This window comes from Papio anubis, chromosome 2 (genome assembly GCF_008728515.1).
Source record: "Papio anubis isolate 15944 chromosome 2, Panubis1.0, whole genome shotgun sequence".
Taxonomy (NCBI): domain Eukaryota; kingdom Metazoa; phylum Chordata; class Mammalia; order Primates; family Cercopithecidae; genus Papio; species Papio anubis.
The window spans coordinates 169,870,706-169,895,739 of NC_044977.1; the positions used below are offsets into that span (position 1 = coordinate 169,870,706).

General features: G+C 44.5%; 1 long non-coding RNA gene across 1 annotated transcript; it reads left to right on the forward strand.

Annotated features, from left to right (window-relative positions):
* The first annotated feature begins 218 nt into the window (after nucleotides 1–218).
* On the forward strand, nucleotides 219–24,495 carry LOC103882408. Its single transcript, XR_644227.4, has 3 exons — nucleotides 219–510; nucleotides 18,520–18,599; nucleotides 21,628–24,495. It is a non-coding gene; the product is annotated as an uncharacterized LOC103882408 (long non-coding RNA).
* The last annotated feature ends 539 nt before the right edge of the window (nucleotides 24,496–25,034 follow it).

Genomic DNA, 25,034 nt, shown 5'->3' on the forward strand with positions numbered 1-25,034 from the left:
GTTTTCTTTTCTTTTCTTTTTTGAGACAACTTCTCATTCTGTCACCCAGGCTGGCATGCAGTGGCGTAATCATGGCTCACTGCATCCTTGACCTCCTGGGCTCAAGTGACCCTCCTGTCTCAATCCCACCAAGTAGCTGGGACTACAGGTGCACACCACTTCACCTGGCTAATTTTTGTATTTTTTGTAGAGACGGGGTTTCGCCATGTTGGCCAGACTGGTCTCAAGCTCCTGGGCTCAAGCGGTCCTCCCACCTCAGCAGGATGGATGGAAGGATGGATTACAGGCATGAGCCACTGCACCCGGCTAGAACATTGTTTCGTAAGCACTATATACCCATTAGTTATTTTCGTTCAACAAATATTTATTGAAAACCTACTACACACCAGTTACTGCCAGGACTGGAGATACAGCAATGAACATCGCAGAGTTGATCCCTGTCTTAATGGGCTAACCAAAGAAAAACTGCAGGCTAAAATCCAATATAAGGACCCTTTAGTAACTGACCAGGTGAGCTATTGGGCTGGAGGTAATTTTCTTTTTTTCTTTCTTTCTTTCTTCTTTTTTTTTTTTTTCGAGATGGAGTCTCACTCTGTCACCTAGGCTAGAGTGCAGTGGCGCAATCTTGGCTCACTGCAACCTCCGCCTCCCAGGTTCAAGCAATTCTCCTGCCTCAGCCTCCCGAGTAGCTGGGAGTACAGGTGCACACCACCACGCCCAGCTAATTTTTGTATTTTTAGTAGAGACGGGGTTTCACCATCTTCGTCATGCTGGTCTCAAACTCCTGACCTCATGATCCACCCACCTCGGCCTCCCAAAGTGCTGGGATTACAGGCATGAGCCACTGTGCCCGGCCTGGCTGGAGGTAATTTTCTAGTGAGTAGGCCAGTCCTAGAGAACCAGAAAAGAATTCTGGCTTAAAAGTGTTTTGCTGTGATTGTGTCTGTTGCGACAGGGCTTTTCCTGGCAGCTTCTCTGAAAGTAGAATAAGGAGGCAAGAGTTCTCAAAGGGCTTAGAGTCCAATTCTATTTCATTCAAGCAGTTACTATAGCTTTAATGCAAAGCAGCTGCTGGGCTTGTTTAAAAAGAACTAAAGGCACCTACGCCAGCTTTCTAGCATCTTGCACCTCAAGGTGTGGTCCTTGGCACAAAATGAACGTCAGTGAGCTCACCTGGGAGTTCCATAGAAATGCAGACTCTCAGGCCTCACCTCTGAATTACTGAATCAGAATCTGCAGTGAAAATAAATAAATAAATAAATAAATAAATAAATTGTGGTAAAATAAAGCATAAAATTTACCACCTTAACTATTTTTAAGTGTACGGTGATGTTAAGTATTTTCACATTGTGGTGCGACCATCTTCACTGTCCATCCATAAAACTCTTTTCATGTTGGCAGAGCATGGTGGCTCATGCCTCTAATCCCAGCACTTTGGGATTACCTAGGCTGAGACAGGCAGATCACCTGAGGCCAGGAGTTCAAGATCAGCCTGGTCAACATGGTGAAACCTCGTCTCTGCTAAAAGTATAAAAATTAGCCAGATGTGGTGGGGCGTGCCTGTAGTCCCTGTTACTTGGGAGGCTGAGGCAGGAGAATCGCTTGAGCCTGGGAGGCAGAGGTTGCAGCGAACTGAGATCTGCTGCTGCCACTCTGGCCTGGGCGATAGAGTAAGACCTTGTCTCAAAAAAAAAAAAAAAAAAAAACAACCAAAAAAATCCTCTTTCTATCTTGTGAAACTGAAACCCCATACCCATTAAACAATCACTCTCATTCTCTTTTCCCTTCAGCCCCTGGCAACCACTATTCTACTTTCTGTCTCCATGAATTTGACCATTCTAGGTACCTCATATAAGCAGAATCATACAGCATTTGTCCTTTTGTGACTGGCTTATTTCACATGATAATGTCCTCAAGTTTCATTTGTATTGTAGCAGAAGCTTCTTTTTTTTTTTCTCCTGAGACAGGGTCTCATTTGTCACTCAAGCTGCAGTGCAGTGCAGTGGCACCATCTTGGCTCACTGTAGCCTTGACCTTCTGGGTTCGAGTGATTCTCCCACCTCAGCTCCCCAGCCCCCTACTCCCCTCACCCCCACTAGCTGGGACTACAGGTGCAAACCACCATACCTGGCTAATTTTTTTGTATTTTTTTGTAGAGGGTTTTCACCATGTGGCCCAGGCTAGTCTCAAACCCCTGACCTCAAGCAATCCGCCCACCTCAGCCTTCCAAAGTGCTGGGATTACAGGCATGAGCCATGACACCCAGCTAGAATCTGCATTTTAACAACACCTTCAGATTGTGTGTATGCCCACTACCGTTTAAGAAGCACAGCTCTACTAGATTACTGGGACCAATATAGGGGAGATAAGAAAGTCTAATAAAACAGTCCTGGAAGAAACTCAGGTTTCCTTACTCCTAGGGACACCACTTGGGGACGATTTCCATGGTCATATTTGTGGAGCAATTTTGGTTTCCTGAGATCAACCATGGGGCTCCAATCTGTCAAAAAATGAATGGCTAAACTGGCCACTGAGCATCAAAAGTTTGAGGCCTACAGGGGACCTGCTTGCAAAAGTATAACTTGTAAATCACTCAATACCACTGGCAAATAGGTATCTGTAGCTGGACTATATAGAGTTAGTACCTCATTTAGGTTTCCACTAACTTAATAACACATACACTTACATAGTGCCAGTCATGACTCCAAGTAGTTATGGAATATTAACACCTTTAACCCTCATAACAATTCCAGGAGTAGGAACATTTTTAATCCCCGGTGTACAGATGTGGAAACTAAGGCACAGGCAGGTTAAGTAACTTGCACAAGGTGATGTGGCTGGTGAATGGTGGAGCTGGGATTTGAACCCAGGAGCTACACTGTGCCTCCTCTTTGGCAATTGCTTGACCAAGTCTTCTGTTGAAATTGAACTATAAGGAGTTACGCAGATTGTGGGTGTGTTGTGGGAGGGACCTACCTTTAACCATAGACGTTAGTTTATATGTAAGGAAAAACAACAGAAGCTAGCATGTCAGATAGTAAGTGGGAAACCCTTGTGACATGGTGGATTTTTTTCTCAGTAGGGCAGAAGAAAATATGGGGTCCGTGCCCACATTATTAAATACTTGGACTCAAATACTCGGACTGGTTTTCCTCCTCCCTTCCTAAACACACCTCCTCTTCCTCTTTCACAGGCTCTTTCCCCTTAGCCTTCTTCAAAGGCTTTCTTTCCTCCCTTTCTAATCTCACTTGTTTTCTTGGCTTCCAAGCAAAAAAATCCCAAATCCATGTTGCTTGCTGTGATCTTTCTTCCTGGTTCAAAATCATAATTCATCGCTTCCTGATGTCTCAGCAAAAATGTCACAACAAGATCTCAAATTCTACGTCTGGGAAGATGAACCACATTGGCTGATACCCTAGAGATGAGGAGCCCAATGTCACAGTCAGACTTTTCTTATATTCAGCACATCCCAAACAGGACCCGCCACCTGCCCCTCCCAAGATCACTGCCACAGGCCCCATCTCATTCCTGACCCCTGTCATCCTCTCTATGAGGCTTGAAACCTTCTTTATCTTTTCCTCCTCTCTTTCTCCATATCTGAAGGAGTCTCCCTCCTCAACTGGTCTCAAATCTGTCTTCTGCTTTACATGTTGTCATTGTCTAAGCTCAAGCCCTCCCCACCTGCCTCCAGTCTCCCTGACCCTCATCTGCCTTCCCTCCTACACCCACCCCTACACACAGCTGAAAGGCATTCTCTCAAACAGATCGGCCCACATCACTCCTTGGCACTGCCTCTCAACTCCATCTCTGGACCTTAGGTGAATCTGCCAACTGCTCAGTGAAAATGACCTCCTTCTTTGCTCTTAAAAAAAAAAACCAAAAAAACTGAAACTTACAGGAAAGTTGCAAGTACAGTACAAACAATGTTTTTGTTCCCAAACCATTTGAGAGTAAGTTGCAGACCTGACCTGGTGCCCTGAAAATTCTACCATACATTTCCTACGAACAAGGACATCCTTCTATATACACAATACAACCATTTTTAAAGTTAGGAAATTAACACTGATACATTACTACAAATCCTTGGGCCCCATTCAAGTTTTGCCAGCAATCCCCATAATGTCATTTTTATAGCAAGTGGATTCAGTTCAGAATCCCATGTTGCACCCAGCTGCCATGGCTCTTTGGGCTCCTTCAGTCTGGAACAGCTCCTTATTCTTTCTTTAATTTTTATGTCCTTGACTTTTTCTGGTTTTTTTTTTTTTTTTTTTTTTTTTTTTGAGATTGAGTCTTACTCTGTCGCCCAGGCTGGAGTGCAGTGGCACGATCTCGGCTCACTGCAACCTCCCGCTCCCGGGTTCAAGTGATTCTGCCACCTCAGCTTCCCGAGTAGCTGGAATTACAGGTGTGTGCCACCACACCCAGCTGTTTTTTTGTAATTTTTCTAAGACAGAATCTTGCTCTGTCACCCAGGCTGGAGTGCAATGGCATGATCTCAGCTCACTGCAACCTCTGCCTCCCAGGTTCAAGCCATCCTCCTGCCTCAGCCTCCCAAGTGGCTGGGATTACAGGCACCCGCCGCCAGGCCTGGCTAATTTTTTTGTATTTTTAGTAGAGATGGGGTTTCGCCCTATTGGCCAGGCTGGTCTCAAACTCCTGGCCTCAAGTGATCTACCCACCTCCGCCTCCCAAAGTGCTGGGATTATAGGCATGAGCCACCACACCCAGCCTGTCTTTGACATTTTTAAAGACTATAGGCCAAACATGTAGAATGCCCTCAATTTTGGTTTCCTTTTGTTTAGATTTAGATAGGAATATTGCAGAATATGCTGGATTCTTCTTATTGTGTGGTGTACAGTTTCCATTCATCCTATTCCAGGGGATGCTCACTTAGACCCCTTGATAAAGTGGTGTCTGCCAGACTCATTGCTACGAAGTGACTCTTTTCCCTTTCTTTTTTTTTTTTTTTTTTTTTTTTTTTTTGAGACGGAGTCTTGCTCTTGTTGCCCAGGCTGGAGTGCAATGGCATGATCTCGGCTCACCGAAACCTCCACCTCCCGCGTTCAAGCAATTCTCCTGCCTCAGCCTCCCTAGTAGCTGGGATTACAGGCATGTGCCACCACGCCCAGCGAATTTTGTATTTTTAGTAGAGATGGAGTTTCTCCATATTGGTCAGACTGGTCTCAAACTCCCGACCTCAGGTAATCCGCCCGCCTCAGCCTCCCAAAGTGCTGGGATTATAGGCGTGAGCCACCGCGCCCAGCCCGACTCTTTTCCCTTTAATAAGTATTTTGTGGAAATACTTGAAACTATGTAAATATTTCATTCCCCATCAAACATTTAATTTTTATTTATATCAGAACGAGCCGGTGGTTTCCTTTTTTTTCTTTTCTTTTCTTTTTCTTTCTTTTTTTTTTGGGGGGGGGGAACACAGTGTCACTCTGTTGCCCAGGCTGGAGTGCAGTGGCACCATCTCGGCTCACTGTAACTTCTGCCTCCCTAGTTCAAGCAATTCTCCTGCCTCAGCCTCCAGAGTAGCTGGGACTAACTACAGGTGCACACCACCACACCCGGCTAATTTTTGTATTTTTAGTAGAGACAGGGTTTCACCATGTTGGCCAGGCTGGTCTCAAACTCCTGACCTCACATGATCCTCCCACCTCGGCCTCCCAAAGTGCTGGGGTTACAGGCTTGAGCCACCACGCCTGGCCTATGGTTTCTTATTTTATTCATTGTGTTATATATAATGTGTTACTATCATTACTTTTTTGTTCTCTGGTATCTCAGCCATCCCACTGATGGAAAAGGTTTTTAACCACATTTCTATCCACAGAAATCTGTGTTTATTTAAAAAAAAAAAAAAAATGCTGCGTTCCTATACAGGGGATGGTTGTTATCTGAGTATTTGTTACCCAAGTGCCTACAGTTATGACTTGCTTATGAAGCAAAAATTATTATAACATGAAACCATTTGCTAAGGGACCATAACACAGGCTATACACAAAGTCTCATCCTATTCCACAGCCATTCTCACCCATCTCATCGACACCTCTGTGGTTTGTAGCAACCTCCAAAATTACCATTCAAATTCAATGCAAATTGGCTCACAAAGCGAACTTGCAGATCTTGCAAAGTCTCAGGGTTTCATGGAGTTCATGAAAGTAACATAGCAGGACTGCTCAAAGCCTTGAGTGAGACCAGATAACAGCTACCCAGGAGAAAATAGATCAGGGGGAGAAGACAATGTAAATGACAAGGGTTCAGAAAACTCCTTTAAAAATTGATAAGGCCGTCAAATACTTTTGTGGGGAATAAAAATTACCTCCTTTATAAATGTGATATAAAAATCAAAAATGAAGTGAAGGATACCATTCAATTTTATCAGAAAAAGAAAGTTTAGATTCTTTGTTCTAATAATTAGCACATAGCCTAAACCATAATCTAAATGTTGTTAAAAGGTGAAGTCATTTTCAAAATTTTTTGTGTCCTTTTTTTATAAAAAATTAACTTATTTATTTTGAGACAGAGTCTCACTCTGTCACCCAGGCTGGAGTGCAGTGGTGCCATCTGGACTCACAGCAACCTCCGCCTCCAGGGTTCAAGCGATTCTCCTGCCTCAGACTCCCTAGTAGCTGGGATTACAGGTGCCCGTCACCACGCCCGGCCAATTTTTTTGTATTTTTGGTTGAGACAGGGTTTCACCATGTTGGCTAGGCTGGTCTTGAACTCCTGACCTCAAGTGATCCACCCACCTCGACCTCCCAAAGTGCTGGGAATACAGTTGTGAGCCACTGCGCCTGGCCAAAGTGTCCTTTTTTTTCAAGGCAAAATGCTAATCTATTTTTTTCCCCTCTATTTACTGTAAAGTTTCAGTCCCTTCAGTAAATAGGTTCAATGTAAATGACTTTATCTTGCTGTCAGTATCCCGCAGGTCAGGACACCTTCCTTGCATACAGTAGGAAACTTAAAGCCACTGTGGCAAGAGGGTGGGCCTGTCCCCTTAGATGCTCCTTGCTCGAGTTAGCCGTCTCCCAATCCTATGAGCCCCTCTCTCTCCGCCTCGCCTCCTCTGGCCCCATGCTTGCTTTTTACTTTCAGATCTCACTTTCCTCACTTATCAAAAGAGGAAAATATCCCGGTCCAACCAACTTCACAACAAGTCATTCTTATAGTCAAATGAGTTCATGGATAATAACAGTAGTCATGGCCGGGTGCGGTGGCTCACGCCTGTAATCCCAGCACTTTGGGAGGCTGAGGTAGGTGGATCGCCTGAGGTCAGGAGTTCAAGACCAGCCTGGCCAACATGGCAAAACCCTGTCTCTACTAAAAATACAAAAATTAGCTGGGCTTGGTTGTGGGTACCTGTAATCCCAGCTACCAGGGAGACTGAGGTAGGAGAATCGCTTGAACCCGGGAGGTGGAGGTTTTGGTGAGCTGAGATCTTGCCACTGCACTCCAACCTGGGCAACAAGAGCAAAACTTTGCCTCAAAAAAAAAAAAAAAAGTAGCCACTACCATGTATTGAACCATCATTCTATGTCTGACCATGTGTTGAGAGCTTAACATAGACCACTGCAATTAACTCTCCCCAAACTTGTAAAGGTAGAGGCTGTTATTATCTTGCATTTTACAGAGAAGCAAACAGAGGTTCCAGAATGTTAAGTATGAAGTTTCTTAGTCTTTGGAGGAGTCAAGGTTTGAATCCAGTAGTAGTTCAAGCATTTAACTACTAAATTATCCAGGCTATAAAAGAGCATATGAGGACAGAATGTTGTTCTATAAATATAGGCATCAGTATTATTATATTTCCCTGTGTATGCTCTGAACTCCCAAAGACACTGAATGATAAAGAAGAAATTATTAACAGGTCTTTTTTATGTGTATGACTGGTTGTTTGGACCCCAAAATATTCCACTAGTGGCACCCAGTGGCACCCATAGGCATTGATTAACCCCACTCAGAATCTCTAGGCCTTGGAAGACCATTTGACTGTGAGTGGTAAAATAGAAGCAGACTAACTCACCCCAAGGAACATTTTACATGGTCCCCAAGCCCTCTCCTACCAGCTCTGGCAGAGATGAACCTAGGTCATTCTGCCCTCACTTTTGCAGGCCAAAGTGGCAGGGGCCAGGCACAAGGAGCTAAAAGGAAATTTGGTTCTGATAGATTAACAGAGGAGATAGGATATTTGTGGGGTTCTGTGCTTGGCGCTAGAATTTGTGGTTGGCAAATGCAAAGAGGTTAAGTGCATATTAGATGATGAAGAATGCTTCTGCCCTGTAAGCCTATTATCAGCACTCCCAGGGGCTCCCTACAGCAGGAGAAGTTGGGTTTACAGGGCCAGGGTCCCTTCCTCTGCTGCAGACACCCCTGTTTAATGGTCCTCCCTCTGCTCAGGCTGAGAGGGCCTGACCCTCATGGGACAGAAGTCCGCCACTGCTGTGCTTTGCATTTTCAGGTCTTTCAGATGCATTGTGTTTGTTCCCAGCCAGCTTCTGCAGGAGCCCAGGTTGGTGAGTGGGTGCTAATTTGCCTAACAGGCAAAAGCGGGTTTGTGTGTCACCAATGTCTTTTGGGAGGGAAATTACAACCTGCTGAAGCGGGAGCTGGAGGTGATCAAATGTGACTAAATGCGGTAAAACCACCAACTTCACACATCTGAGGAGACCAGCTGGGGGCAGGGGGCCGGAGGTAGAATTATACTTGTTGGCACAAACAGTAGGAAACTGGGAGAAAAGAAAGACCCCCAAACCACAGGCCTCCTTCTAATCTGGACCTTGACTAGGAAGGAAGGGTTTTGGGAAGAGTCCCTTTATCCTACAAATGAGGAAGCTGATATCTAAAGAAGCCTCAGGACTATAGGAAGAATGCCCTCATAGTAAAACACAGAGCTGCAATCAGTCCCAGGCCTCCTGGGCCCCAGGTCTGGACTTTTCCATCTCAGTGCTCCCTCTATGGGTTAACATCACACACCCAGTTTGAGCAAACCGTTTAGTTGTAAAACGGCTAATGTACACATTCTAATGAAGAAGCCGCAGTTTAAGCATGTCAGGCAAGAAACCTGGGGGTAAGGCATCTATTTTAGAATGGTTGGGGGTGAATGTGGAGGACATATGTTGGTTTTCCTGCCCACCAGTGCCACCACTTACAGTGTTCAGGTGTCTGTCACACAGCACAATGTTGTCCTGCCAAGGAGTCAAGTGGGTCAATAGCCACCTTTAGTTTTGCTCACTCAACTATCTGTCCTAGGTGTGGGTTTGCTTCTTCCCAGAGGAAGGCAGGCCAAAGGTGCCGTCTGCTCCCTAAGACGTGGGGGCATAGGTCTGCATCAGCCTGGAGGGGTGCCTGTTTCCAGCTCACAAGGGTCCCACACAGGCTAGCTATGGCATCTTGCATCCATCATCAAGAAATTGAAACACAATTTTCTTTCATGGAGTCAACCCCTACCCAACGTCAGTCCTGTGGTTTGATGGAGCAGACCCCACTGTCATCTTCAGGAATGGACCAGTGACCCAAGCCTGTAGCCAGTTTAAGGATGGGCACCTGACTTAGTGAGAATAACTATAGAATTATTGCTGGAACTGTTGATACCGAGCCAACCCTTTTCTTGGAGTTGCTAATCTTGGGAGAGGTGGAGGAAGCAGAAAAGAAGATAGCATTTCAAGAAGCCTCGGAACCAGTTGAGTCTGATCAGATTCATCCTCTTACGTTTAGTTATATGAACCAATTCTCTGTTTTACTCAGGCTGGGTTAGGTTGACTCTGTCCCTGGCAACCAAAAGAATTTTGGCCAATACAATGAGAAAGCCAAAGTTTCACTTTAAATGAAAGCTCCTCTAGCATCCTCTAGCAGATTTGTCAAGAGATCTTTCCAAATCTGAAACAATTCTAATAAGGCATCCCTATCCCCGGGCTTGTTGGAAAGATTGGGTTGTGAAGGGCCTGCCCCACAGGCATGTAAATTATGTTGAGGTTTATTTGCACACGCTTGCAATATCTATTCTTTCTCTTCTCGTGGTTCTAGAAGATGCTGGAGCACTTATCCCTCAGGTCACTAACAGCACTGTCAAGCAAAGACCCACATTTTAAATTCCATTTAGTCTCTTTCTGCAGAGCTGGGTAACCAAATGAGACAGCCATGGAAAATATATGACTTTCATTATTATGACATGAAAGCAGAGCTGTCTAATTGCTTTTGTCCACTGGTGTATAAAGATTGGGACCAGATGTGTTTTTTAAAAAAAAAAAAACGGAAAAGAAAGAAAGAAAAAAAAAAAGGGCTTGCGTTGGCCGTTGCTTTGAACAAAGCAGTCTGATTTCCTCTCTCTTTCTCTCTCTCTCTCTGGGAAAGACGACATGAAAGTGTTTTAACTGCTTGTAATTTTTCATAGCCTCGTTGATTTTGCTTTTCACAGAAGATGAAATTGTGAAATTGGCCTTGAAAACTTTATTTTCACTTTCCTCAATTCAAAGGGACAATTGTGGAAGGAAAGAACTGAGCTGCTTGCCAGAGCCAGCACACTCCTTTTTCTCTGGACAGCTGCTGCTTTGCAGAGGGTCGTGGGAGGAGGTGAGCCCTCACGCAGATCAGACCCTCCTTCCCTCAGCCAGCCGCTGGGGAGTGGAGTCTTCGCGTGTAAATCCACAGGAAAGGATAGATGATGATCGGCTTTAAATAGAACCACCCAGCGCCCAGCTTCTGTGTTTCATTTTCCAGAAGAGCCCCTAAATCTGCTTCAACATTTTTTTAACCTCTCCAGTTATTTTTAGCACACCCAGCCAACAGAGCTCAGCAGGCCCGAGGAAGCGCTAACATGTCCCCCAGTTCATCTCCTGCTGCAAAGGTGCATTTGAAGCATGAAAAAAAAAAAAAACGTGCGGACCCAAAGATGTGATGATTTAGAAGCCAGGTTACATGGCCCTGCTGCTCTGTATCAAGCGAGTGCTGCCCATTGGAAATACAATTCTTTTAAAGATTACATCATTATTTTCAAAATTAATGTTTGCCTGAAAATTGAGAGTATGCATGGTGGATTGGGAAAAGAGCAGGCTCCCACAGCAGCCGTTTCCAGAGGGTCCCAGTAAGCACGGATCGCGGTGTGGAGCCAAACCTGGGAAATGGGAAGCAACGGAAGCAGGATTCCTCCAGAAAACCTCAGAGGGGCTTCTGCAGCCCCGCTCCCAGTCGCCAGCAGAGTCACCTTCTCATTTACGGGAGAAGTTGGTGATTTACTGCTCCCTGTGCAGGGGTTTCCCTCCCATTCCAGGGTCTGAAGCTATGTAGTTGCATCTCAGAATATTTACAGGGATCTCATCGTTCCACAGGGGTCTTTTCTATTCTCTGCTAGACACCCCCCCCCCCCGCCACAGTTCATCTCTAACTGGGGCAAAATAAATACTTTTAATTAATTTCCCGCACATGTTTATAGGCAACAAACCCTCAGTGATACCAGAGAGAAGAAAAGATTGTGCAAAAGAATATAAGATGCTAAATGCTTCTGCTGGAGTGGGTAACTTTCCCCAGCACTTGTTCCACACATCCATTTCCCTGTACTTATGTGTATTATCATTCCACATCAGGGCTCCACAAAATCCAGGCCTCCCTTTTCTCCCAGTGGCCTTGGCTTTCAATAAATTCTGACATGATTTCCATAGGGAGTGACTAATGTGTGGCATTAATGGGAACAGCCATTACAGAGCAATTGCAGTGGAGAAGACTGGACTCATTGCTGCTGTACATAGGAACCAGGTGACCTTAGCAAGTAATTTAGCCTCTATTAGCCCCGACTTCCTCCTCCATGGAATGGACTCCTTTGCAGCTTTGTTATAAAGATTAAAGGAGAAGGCCGGGCGCAGTGGCTCATGCTGGTAATGCCAGCACTTTGGGAGGCCAAAGTGGGCAGATCACCTGAGGTCAGGAGTTCCAGACCAGCATAGCCAACATGGCAAAGCCCCATCTCTACTTTAAAAAAATGCAAAACAATTAGCCAGACATGGTGGTGCAAGCCTGTAATCCCAGCTACTTGGGAGACCGAGGCAGGAGAAATGTTTGAACTCAGGAGGTGGAGGTTGCAGTGAGCTGAGATTGTGCCACTGCACTCCAGCCTGGGCGACAGAGCAAGACTCCATCTAGAAAAAAAAAAAAATTAAAGGAGAAAATGAAAGTGGTGCTCAATGAATAGGACTGCTACCATGATTAAATCATTGCCAGAGCCTCCTTAGAATGTGACCCCAGGATTCGTGCTGTATGTCCCCTTAAAAGTGTGACTGCCTTACAGGGAGTTTGGCCACTTTGATAAGTGGAACACAGGCTTGGATACAATGTGAAACCCAGGATTCCACTGCATTCTCCTCCAAGGACCTGGGCAAGAGAGGTCTGTTCAAATATCCCCCTTCTCCACCAGCTCACTAGAGACACTGAAGGAACAGGGCTGGGAGGACAGGTTTTGAATCATGTGGCGCTACCCACCCTTCCCACCTTTCCAAGACACCAACGTACCAGATCAGGGAGAGATGCCTAATCTAATACCAGCACTTTCTCAGGTGGGCCAGCAACCTTTGAATACTTGGGAATTTGAATTGGGAAACCTGGAAAGACCTCCCCATAACAGTGGGGTCCAAAGCTGAGGGTCATGCAGTTGGGAGTAAAGAGAAATCCTGGGAAGCAAGAACGGCTAGAGGAAGAATGACAGAGCAGGCCTGTTCTCTAGTTCTCCCTTCTGTCCACCTGTCTTCTTAGCACAAATCGCCTTTCTCCTGGGGCAGAGGAAATAAGGAGCCCTTCATGCCTCACAGAGTGGCCCCAAAAAGACATGTCCATATCTTAACCCCTGAAACCTGTGAATGTGACCTTATTTGGAAAAACCATTTTTACAAATGTAATTAATTAAGGCTCTTGAAGTGAGATCATCTTGGATTATCTGCGTGGCCCCTGAATCCAATCACAAGTGTTCTCAGAGACACAGAAAAGGAGAAAACATGGAGAGACCCAGGAAAGAAGGCAGATGAAAGATGAACACCGTGTTTGGCATAAAGCAGAGGATCAGTAAAGCTTTAGCTTTCTTTTTCCTCTTCTTTTTGAGACAGTCTCACTCTGTTGCTCAGGCTAGAGTGCAGTAGCACAATCACTTGCTCACTGCAGCTTCTGTCTCCAGGCTCAAGCAATCCTCCCACCTCAGCCTCCCAAAGTAGCTGGGACTACAGGTGTGCAGCCCCACTCCTGGCTAATTTTTTTTTCTTTTTCTTTTTCTTTTTTTTTAGTAGAGACGGGGTCTCATCATGTTGCCTAGGCTGGTCTCGAACTCTTGGGCTGAAGCTATCCTCCTGCCTTGACGCTTTAAAGTGCTGAGATTATAGGCATCCCACAGGCCAAGGCTTTGTCTGAGATGAGAGAAAGACTGACCCTGAGCCTGGCAGTCCCTCCAGAAACAGTGCATTTCAGAGATCCTTGAACTAACATCCAGTCATGCAAAACGATATCTTATAGTCTCTTGTCTCTCTCTCCAGGAGGTAGACTTCCCCTTTGTCTTTCTTTCTTCCTTTCCTTCCTTTCCTTCCTTTCCTTCCCTTCCTTCCCTTCCTTCCCTTCCTTCCCTTCCTTCCCTTCCTTCCCTTCCTTTCCTTCCTTCCTTCCTTCCTTCCTTCCTTCCTTCCTTCCTTCCTTCCTTCCTTCCTTCCTTCCTTCCTTTCTTTCTTTTCTTTTCTTTTCTTTCTGAGATGGAGTCTTGCTCTCTTGCCCAGGCTGGAGTACAACGGCATGATCTCGGCTCACTGCAACCTCCGCCTCCTCGGTTCAAGCAATTCTTCTGTCTCAGCCTCTCCAGTAGCTGGGATTACAGGGATGCGCCCCCAGGCCCAGCTAATTTTTGTACTTTTTTTTTTTTTTAGTAGAGACCAGGTTTCACCACGGTGGCCTGGCTGGTCTCAAACTCCTGACCTCAGATGATCTGCCGCCTTGGCCTCCCAAAGTGCTGGGATTACAGGTGTGAGCTACCGTGCCCGGCCTCCCCCTTTGTCTTTATTTTACTTTATTTATTTATTTTTTTAAAGAGATTTTCTTCATCTGTTGCTCAGACTGGAGTGCAGTGGTGCAATCATAGCTCACTGCGGCCCCAAACTCCTGAGTTCAAGGGATCCTCCTGCCTCAGCCTCCCAAATCACTGGGATTACAGGCATGTGCCACCACACCAGGCTCCCCTTTTCCTTTAAAGCTATGCATTTGAAGTATTGCTTAACAAACTTTTCTGATCAGGAGACTCACCTGGAAAATTCACATTCCAGAGCCTCAACCTAGAGTCATTGAATTAATCTCCACTAAGGGAAGCGAGGGAACTGGAATTATTTAATAAGTAGTCCCAGCTGATTGTTATAGTTAGCAAAGTTTAGGTATCTCTGCATTAAAGCGGCATTACCCAAATTTTAATGGGCCTGCCAGTCACCTGGGGATCTTGTTGAACTACAGGTTCTGGTTCAGACTTCTAGGTTGGCCTGAGAGTCTGCATTTCTCACAAGCTCCCAGGAGCACCAAGTGGCTGGTTGAGGGACCATATTCTCAGGAGGAAGAGGAACTAACCATGGTGTGAACCGAATGTAGAGGCCTTAGTTATAATCCTGATTCATTGTCTATCAGTGCTTTACGACTTTGCAGAACTTTCACATTCATATCCTCTTTTAACCATCAAAACTGGCAATCAGGCAGACTTCTGTAAGGAAAATTGCAGTTTCCCATGGATGCCCATTTATAAAAGGGAGACCATGCTCACTCACGCATGTAGTCAACAAATGGATTGTGCACCCACAGAACTGCTAATGATGCCCCCAAAGGGGAAGAGAAAGGCTGGGCACATGGGTTCTCTCCACCTGCCTGGGGCTGGGTTTCTTGTTATGGAAGTGCTTTGATAGCACTTTTAAACTGTGTCATCCTTTACAAAAATTTTCACTCTGGAATCTTCCATTAAGCTGCCTATGCCAGTCATTCTAACCATCTGAGTTCACACGCAGGTCTGGCCTGTTGGATGAAGCTCACTCATCACTTCCCTACTTTTGTGCACTTAGGTGTCCTTCTGCCTGAGTGTGCACACACTAGTTATTTTTTTTTCCTACTTTGAAATAATTTCAGACTTTGAGGAGAGTTGTAAGAACAGTATAAACAGTAAAATGATGCAGCCACTTTAGAAAACAATTTGGTAGTTTCTTTAAAAGTTAAATATACCTTTACCATATGATACAGCAATTTCACTCCTAGCTACATACCCAAAGAATTAAAAGCAGGTGCTCAAACAAATTCTTGTACGTGAATGTTCATAGTAGCACTGTTCATAACAGCTAAAAAGTAGAAACAACCCAAGTGCCCATCAACAGATGAATGAAAAAACAAAATAGGTCTATTTGTACAATGAAATATTATTCAACTATAAAAAGGAATGAAGTACTGATGCATGCTACAGTGAGGATGGAACTCAAAAACATGTTAAGTAAAAAAAGCCAGACACAAAAGGCCCCATATTGCATGATTCCATTTATATGAAATACTCAGAATAGGTACATCCATAGAGATAGAAGATAGCTTGGCGGTTGCTAGGGACTCATGGGAAGGGGAAATGGGACATGATTTTTTCTTTTTCTTTTTCTTTTTGTTTTTTTTTGAGACGGAGTCTCGCTCTGTCGCCCAGGCTGGAGTGCGGTGGCACGATCTCGGCTCACTGCAAGCTCCGCCTCCCGGGTTCACGCCGTTCTCCTGCCTCAGCCTCCCAAGTAGCTGGGACTACAGGCGCCCGCCACTACGCCCTGCTAGTTTTTTTGTATTTTTAGTAGAGACGGGGTTTCACCGTGTTAGCCAGGATAGTCTCGATCTCCTGACCTCATGATCCGCCCGTCTCGGCCTCCCAAAGTGCTGGGATTACAGGCGTGAGCCACCGCGCCCAGCCGAGAATGTATTAAAGGTCACTGAATTGTACACTTTAAAATGGTTCATCTGACCAGGCATGGTGGCTCAAGCCTATATCCCTGTACTCTGGGAGGCTCAGGTGGGAGGGTTGCTCGGGGCCAGGAGTTTGAGTTCAACCTAGGCAACACAGCAATACTCCCTCTCTACATAAAATAAAAATATAAAAATTTGCCAGGTGTGGTGGCATGCACCTGTAGTCCCAGTTACTTAGGAGACTGAGGTAGCAGGATTACTTGAGCCCAGGAGTTTGAGGTTCACATTCATATTGTCTTTCAACCATCAAAACTATTGTATGAAATAGATCTTATCCTCTTTTTACATACAAGGGTCCCAGTCAACCAAGATCATGCCACTGTACTCTAGCCTGGGCCGCAGAGCAACACTTTGTCTCTAAAAAATAAAATAAAATAATTAATTTTTATCTTATGTGAATTTCACCTCAATTTCTTAAAACTGCACATAGGGCCAGGTATGGTGGCTCATGCCTGTAATCCCCACACTTTGGGAGGCTGAAGCAGGTGAATCACGAGGTCAGGAGTTCAAGACCAGCCCGGTCAACATAGTGAAACCTGTCTCTACCAAAAATACAAAAATTAGCTGGGCATGGTGGCGGGCACCTGTAATCCCAGCTACTCGGGAGGCTGAGACAGGAGAATCGCCTGAACCCGGGAAGTGGAGATTGCAGTGAGCCAAGATCACTGCACTCTAGCTTGGGCGACAGAGCAAGACTCTATCTCAAAAAGTAAAACTGCACTTAGACTTGTGGTATTCTATGTTTGTTTGAACCATTTATGCCAACCAAATATTTCAGCATGTATACCCTAAAAACAAATACATTATCCCATATGATTCTGGGAAAATGATCAAATTCAGAAAATTTAACATTCATGCAATGCTATGATTTAAGCTACCGTCCACATTCAAATTTTGCCAGTTTCTCAATGACGTTATTTGCAGCAATTTTCTGGCCAATTTAGAATCCAAGATCATAAAATACATTTAGGTGCCAAGTCTCTTTACTATTCTTTAATCTGGAAGCACCCCTCAGTGTTTAAACGTTTTTTATTGATTTATCTTTTGTTCTTTCCTGACATTGCCATTTTGAAGGGTACAGGCCTGTTGCTTTGCAGACTGTCTCTTGTTTGGGGTCTGTCTACTGTTTCCTCATGAGTAGAGTCAGGTTATGCATCGTTCGTAGGAACACCCCAGAAGTGACACTGTCCTTCTTCATGCATCACATCCGTTTGTCCCACTACTGATTATGTCCACTTTAATCACTTGGATTAGGTGGTGTCTGCCAGGTTTCTCCACTGCAAAGCTATTTTTCTCTTTGTACTTAACAATACTGTATGCTATTTCTAAGGTCTAACAAAACTAATTCATAAAATCATTTTTTTGGTGCCAGCTGCTATTTTTATCATTCAGCCACTCATTCAATCTCTACTTAGTCCCGGGTGGACATAAAGCTATAGTGCATAGAATAGTCCTTGCCTTCAAAGAACTCATTGCTCTGTCAGGGAGACAGGTTCTAAAGCCCCCAAACTCTGGAGTATCAAGTCTGTTCTTTATATTAGCTATGTTTTTAAGTCAATTCTGGCCAGGCGAGGTGGCTCACACCTGTAATCCTGGCACTTTGGGAGGCTGAGGCGGAAGGATCACCGGGGGTCAGGAACTCAAGATCAGCCTGACCAACATGGCAAAACCCCGTCTCTGCCAAAAATACAAGAATTAGCCAGGTGTGGTGGTGGGTGGCTGTAATTCCAGCTACTCGGGAGGCTGAGACAGGGGAGTTGCTTGAACCCGGGAGGCAGAGGCTGCAGTGAGCCAAGATCGTGCCACTGCACTCCAGCCTGGGTGACAGAGTGAGACTCCTTCTTTAAATAAATAAATAAATTCTGTAAGCTGAATGTAAAAGACAGCTGTATGAGAACCAAGGTCACAGCATAATCATGTTGGCCATGAAAACCAAGCAGTTGTTAAACTCTTATAAACACTAGAGCTAATGAGTGTAGAATATTCCCCTGAATTGAGCAAAGAGCTGAAATAATAACACATAGGCTCATGCACCTACTTTTGTTGTAAAACCTGTTTCAATATTTTGTGCCTTTGGCATAATAATTACTGTTTCTTTTAGTTTAATATTTTTAATACACTGATTGTTTGAATTGTTGGAATAAAACTTGAATTAAAAGGGATACTGAGAGAGTAATGATAAATGATAAGTGCCCAACCTGGAGGCACAGTTAAGCTGCTGTTACGTGACTGCCAATGTACTTGTTTTCACTTATTCATTTTCCCTTGTGTGATTAATCTTTATTGTTCCCAGTGTGAATTGTCAAAAGGAGGGGGGGAAGCATACCGACAAAAATATATTTCTTGTGCGACTCCTAAGTATTTATCATACTGTGTTGCTTTATTAATTTTGAGTCGTGGGAAAATGGTAAAACTACAATGTAGAATTAAAGAATAACATACACATGTGTAAAATCTCAGATATTTGAAAAGATTATAGGCTCAGTTTCTAACAATGTTGCAGCAGTTTCTAATAAATGCACTGCACCATCATCGTTTCAGTGCCTTATCTGGAAGAGACCTGCATCCTCACCACCACGTACCTGACGAAGACACAAGAGCAGGCAGCTCAGAGGAGAGTGGTCAGTGGATATTTTAAGTCATTGCTTTTTTTTTTTTTTTTTTTTTTTTTTTTGAGATGGAGTCTTGCTCTGTCGTCCAGGCTGGAGTGCAGTGGCATAATCTTGGCTCACTGCAACCTCTGTCTCCCGGGTTCAAGGGATTCTCCTACCTCAGCCTCCTGAGTAGCTGGGACTATAGGCACACACCACCAAGCACGGCTAATTTTTTGTATTTTTAGTACAGACGGGGTTTCACCAGGTTGGCCAGGCTTCTCTTGAACTCCTGGCCTCAAGTGATCTGCCTGCCTCGGCCTCCCAAAGTGCTAAGATGACAGGTGTGAGCCACTGCGACTGGCCAAGTCGTTGCTTTTTTTTTTGCTTTTTTTTTTTTTTTTTTAACACAGTTTCACTCTTATTGCCCAGGCCGGAGTGCAGTGGTGTGATCTCGGCTCACTGCAACCTCCACCTTCCAGTTTGAAGCGATTCTCCTGCCTCAGCCTCCTGAGTAGCTGGGATAACAGGTACCTACCCCAACGCCCAGCTAATTTTTGTATTTTTAGTAGAGACGGGGTTTCACTGTGTTGGCCAGGCTGGTCTTGAACTCCCAACCTCGTGATCCACCCACCTCAGCCTCCCAAAGTGCCGGGATTACAGGTGTGAGCCACCAAGCCCAGCTGTCATTGCTTTTTAAACTAAAAAAAAAAAAAGCTGCTTCTTTGTCTCAGCCTGCCTTCTCTCAGGCCTGGTTACATTTTTTTTTTTTAGATAAAACAAAAATTTTAACACTTCATTTAAAAAAATAAGCCTTTTGCACTCCTAAGGCCTGGTTACATTTCTAGATCTGTTAGTTGTGATGTTGTTTTTTTTAAAATAGTAATTATTGAGCTAGGCATGGTGGCTTGTGCCTATAATCCCAGCTACTCAGGAGGCTGAGGTGAGGGGATGGCTGGAGGCTAGGAGTTTGGGGCTGCAGTGGGCTATGATTGTGCCACTGTATTCCAGTTTGGGTGACAGAGCAAGATCTTGTCTGTCTCCAAAAAAAAAGCCATCATTTTGTTTTGCTTAAGTAATGCATGTTTATCATAGAAAATGTAGGCTGCAGCACATTAAAAGAAAAAAATTACTCATAAATCCCATCCAGAAACAATTATATGTAAATAACTCTATATACAAAACGTTAAGACATGATGAGGTCCCTTTCATAAGATAAAATATATGCAGATGGTCCCTGACTTACAATGGTTCCGCTTTTTTTTTTTTTTTTTGAGAAAGGGTCTCACTCTGTCACCCAGGCTGGAGTACAATGACATGATCATGGTTCACTGTAGCCTTGACTGCCTGGGCTCAAGCAATCCTCCAACCTTAGCATCCTGTGTAGCTGGGACTACAGGCGCATATCACCATGCCTGCCTATTTTTATTTTTTGTAGAGACAGGATCTCACTATGTTGCCCAGACCAGTCTGGGCTCAAGTATTCCTTCTGCCTCAGTCTCCCGAAGTGCTGAGATTATAGGCTTGAGCCACCGGGCACGGCCCACTCACTGGATTTTTGACTTCAGGATGGTGTGAAAACAATGTGCATTCAGTAGAAACCATATTTCAAGTACCCATACAAAACCAAAAACCATTCTGTTTTTCACTTTCAGTGCACTATGCAATAAATTACATGGGGGCTGGGCGCGGTGGCTCACGCCTGTAATCCCAGCACTTTGGGAGGCCGAGGTGGGCGGATTACCTGAGGTCAGGAGTTTGAGACCAGCCTGGCCAACATCATGAAACCCCATCTCTACTAAAAATACAAAAATTAGCTGGGTGTGGTAGCATGCGTCTGTAAATCCCAGCTACTTGAGAGGCTAAGGTAGGAGAATTGCTTGAACTCGGGAGGCAGAGGTGGCAGTGAGCCAAGATCATACCACTGCACTCCAGCCTGGGAGACAGAGCAAGATCCCATCTCAAAATTAAAAAAAAAAAAAATTACGTGAAATATTCAACACTACTATAAAATAGGTTTTGACCAGGCATAGTGGCTTATGCCTGTAATCCCAGCATTTGGGGAGGCTGAAGAGGGAAGATTGCTTGAGCCAAGGAGTTCAAGACTAGGCTGGGTAACACAGGGAGACCCTATCTCTACAAAAATTAGCCAGGCATGGTAGCACATGTTTGTAGTTCTAGCTACTTTGAGAGGCTAAGGCAGAAGGATCACCTGAGCACAGAAATCTGAGGCTGCAGTGAACTATGATTATCGCACTTCACTTGCTTGGGTGACAGAGCAAGACTCTGTTTCTAAAAATAAATAAATAAGTAAATAATAAAATAAAATAGGCTTTGTGTGAGATGATTTTGCCTAACAGTAGGCTAATGTAAGTGTTCTGAGCACATTTAAGGCAGGGTAGGCTAAGCTATGATGTTCAGTAAGTTAGGTGTATTAAATGCATTTTGACTTGGGCCGGGCGCGGTGGCTCAAGCCTGTAATCCCAGCTCTTTGGGGGGCCGAGACGGGCGGATCACGAGGTCAGGAGATCGAGAGCATCCTGGCTAACACGGTGAAACCCCATCTAAAAATACCAAAAAAAAAAATTAGCCAGGCACGGTGGCGGGCGCCTGTAGTCCCAGCTACTCAGGAGGCTGAGGCAGGAGAATGGCGTGAACCTGGGAGGCGGAGCTTGCAGTGAGTGGAGATGGCGCCACTGCACTCCAGCCTGGGCGACAGAGCGAGACTCCGTCTCAAAAAAAAAAAAAAAGCATTTTGACTTGCATTTTTGGCTTACATTTTTAATTTACCATGGATTTGTCAGAACGTAACTCCATCATAAGTCAAGGAGAATCTGTATACAGTATAATACACACGTGTGTATGCACACACATATGACATTTAAGCCAAGTATTTGTAAACTCTACTGTGAAGAAACTGCGAATCCCCACGGCAAATGTAAAGTCACCTCCATCCCTCCCCTGGTCAAACCTCTTTGCAGGTTATTTGAGACACAACTACTGGTGCGCTCTCTTGTTTGCAAGCAAAAACAGCTTTTCCTACTCTTTGATTTCCCAGTGTATAAATGAGGGACTGGTCCCACTGGCCCCTAAGCAGCACCCTCTCACAACTCAACTCCTGGGCAGGTGGAAGGGTGCCAAGGCAGAAGACACATCTTGCCGGTTGCTACCCTGCATCTTTGACTTGCTGCATCTCAACTTAAAAGGTGACAGTGATATCTCAACATCCTCTGGACAAATGAAAACAAGCCACAAGCCTCTTTCTTTGGACCTATATATTTGTGCTGTAGTGCAAAAAGTCAGGAACTCCCAAGAAAATAAAAGAAATGGCAAAACTGCAAACAAAATCCTAGGGCAAAAACTGCTGAGTGGTTCCAGTAATAATAACCAACATTTAACAAGTGCTGCTACAAGCTGCTCCTTATGCTGAGGACTTAGCAGGCCATATATATATACTTTATATATATATACACACACACACACTTTATATATATATACACTTTACATATATATACTTTATATATATATACACTTTATATATATACATATATATATATATACCTCCCTACGAGATAAAAATTATGATGACTCTCACTTTTCAAAACAGTACATGAAGCTTCAAGAGTGTAGCAGATGCTGCCATTGTTCTGCCCACATCCCTTTACCATTTTGGTGCACCCCAGCCTGGCTCCCAATGGCCATCCCCTGCATCTCTGTGAGAGCTGCCTTTGGGCTTTGTCCATGAACATGACAGGCTAGAAGTGTCTGGGTCTTCACTGCCCTTTCAGGAAGCCCTTAACATGTGCCTGCCAGGTGTGGGGGTATATATATCCCAGTTCCCTCACCACTTGGCTGGAATGATTGTGAGCTGTGTGTTCTACTCTGTTTCCTAGAGTTTTCCCGCAGGTTTAAGCTTCAGCTGCCCATTGTGGTAGCTGAATTTAAAATGCACCCTTAATTAGCTTCCTTCCCCCCACCTTCCCTAATCCATTCCATCACCTCCCAAATAATCAATTGCACTGAATCCTCATCTTAGGGTAGGAATCTGTCAGAGGTTCAACTAAAAGAAATGTTGAGCAACTTGCAATTTGACCACACAGGCAGTAAATAGCTACGCCTAAGTTGGAACTGTAAAATCTCTTTCCAAAGCCAATTCTCATAACTTCTAAGAGGAATAACCTTCCCTGATTTGGGAGCTCCCATGGGGATCCTGAACTTTGGGCTGGCAGGGATTCAAAGAAGTCGGGGAGAAGGAAGTCACTTTCTCAGGTACCGTTACAAAGGTTCCTCTGCTGAGCCCATAAAACTCACCACCATTTTCATGGCTACTCCAGCAAAGGAGACATTCCTCCTCAGCCCCCATGTCACACACGTGTCAGACCACACACTGTCCTTCCATCTGTCAAACTAAGTTGGCTATACTGGCTTTTCAAACCTCACTCTGCTGTATATAAATGCCCAGGCTCGGGCATGGGGTGGTCGGAGGCTTGTACCTAGGCAGCTCACCCACAGCTTGGGACACTAGCAATGGCTGTCTTTGTTCCTGAGCGGCGTTTCTATTGCTGTAGCCTGGCAGAAGCACCTTGCCCTCCATGTGGCAGATGGGCAGAAAGTTTGGGCAGACTGTATGCCTGGCTCAAAGCCCCAGAAGGACACACAAATGTCTTTGTGGTGGACGCCAGGACTGAACTGTGCCACACAGAGCCTTGTGATATCTTTTAAAAAGGACGAAGCATCTTTCCTTTCAAAGGAAACCCATGTTTCGGAACTACGAGGGAGTAAGTAACCAGATAACATGAAATCATTATCCTTTGTCCCTCTGGGACTGAGTGTGAGGTCGCAAATTTCCCAAGGAAAGCATGTGATTTCTTTCTGTAAGGAATGATTCATTTCAGAAAAGTCTACTTTGTTCTGCTAGTGTCAGGGAATTAGAATGAGCAGCTTGAACATATAAACCAGAGCAATGTCCCCTACTATCACACTAAAAAAAAAAAAAAAGAGCCCATATCTTTAACAACTTTGTGAAATAGGAGGGAGTAATGATGTTCAGAGTTTCCCGATGCAGACTCTTTTAAATATTTTAATGTTGCTTAACATAATGTCAACTTGATGCTTAAAAGTCAGATTTATATTCATTCTAAAATGGTAATACATTGTTGCTGAGTTTTAACATTATTAGCTCAGATTTGGAAAGAGCCATTATTCCATTTTATATTACAATCTCACGTTAGCCCTCATCCTGAATCCGTAGGTCCTTACTTAAAATCTGTTGTGCCGAACATGAGCCTGGTGTGAGCAGAAGGTAGCTTCGTTTATTTTTCACAGTGGCTCATCTGGATTCGCAGGAAGGAGCCAGGTCAGCATAGGGCAGTCAGCTGCCCTCTACCCAGAGGCCGGGATGCCACCTGGGAAGTTCTGAGACAACAGGTCTTTAGGATAAACTTTAACCGAAGGGTACCTAGGCCCTCCTCTTGGGAAGAGGCCATGTCTTCATTACCTCACCCCAAGTCCCACAAAGTTAGGCCACTTTCCTTTCCTCTCTCCCCCAGCACAATCCTCCCCAGCTCTTTTTTTTTTTTTTTCAACCTGGTTTGAACACACTATCTCCAACTCTCTCTCCTCCTCTCAAGCCTAGTGCTACCTTCCCCAGCTTACCTTTCTTTATTGTCCTTGTACAAAAGCCTATGAGCCCTTTCTATGTAATATTTTTACCACTGACTGCAGACTGACTAGGAGAAAGAAAATTGACAAATATGGGAAAAAAGATTTTTAAAAATCTTAAAATTGCAGAATGATGACGATAAGAATGAAATGAGGTCATATAGAAAAAGTTTCCAACCCAAGGAAATAAAAGAATTGGTATAGCCAGGCATGGTGGCTCATGCCGGTAATCCCAGCACTTTGGGTGGCTGAGGTGGGTGGATCGCTTGAACTCATGAGTTCAAGACCAGCCTGGGCAACATGGTGAAACCCTGTCTCTACAAAAAATACAAAATACAAAAACAAAAACAAAAAAAAACTAGCCAGGTGTGGTAGTGCATGCCTGTGGTCCCAGCTACTCGGGAGGCTAAGATGGGAGGACTGCTTGAGCCCAGGAGGCAGAGGTGGCAGTGAGCCAAAATCTTGCCACTTCACTCCAGCCTGGGCAATAGAGCCAGACCTTGTCTCAAAAAAAAAAAAAAAAAGGTAGAATTGCAAAAGGAAGTCCTAGTGTGGGACATACTAAGCTGAGCTGTCTCAGTAATAATGGCCACCTTACAGTGTTCACACTCCAAGTGTCTAACTCACCACTGTGCAATAGAAATACAATTCCAACCACATATGTAATAAAACTTTCGAGCAGCCACGTTTTTAAAAAGTAAAAAGACACAGGTAAAATTTATTTTAACAACATGTCTTATTTAACCAGAAATGATCATTTCAACATGTAATCAATATAAAAAGTTAATAAGATAGTTCATGCTA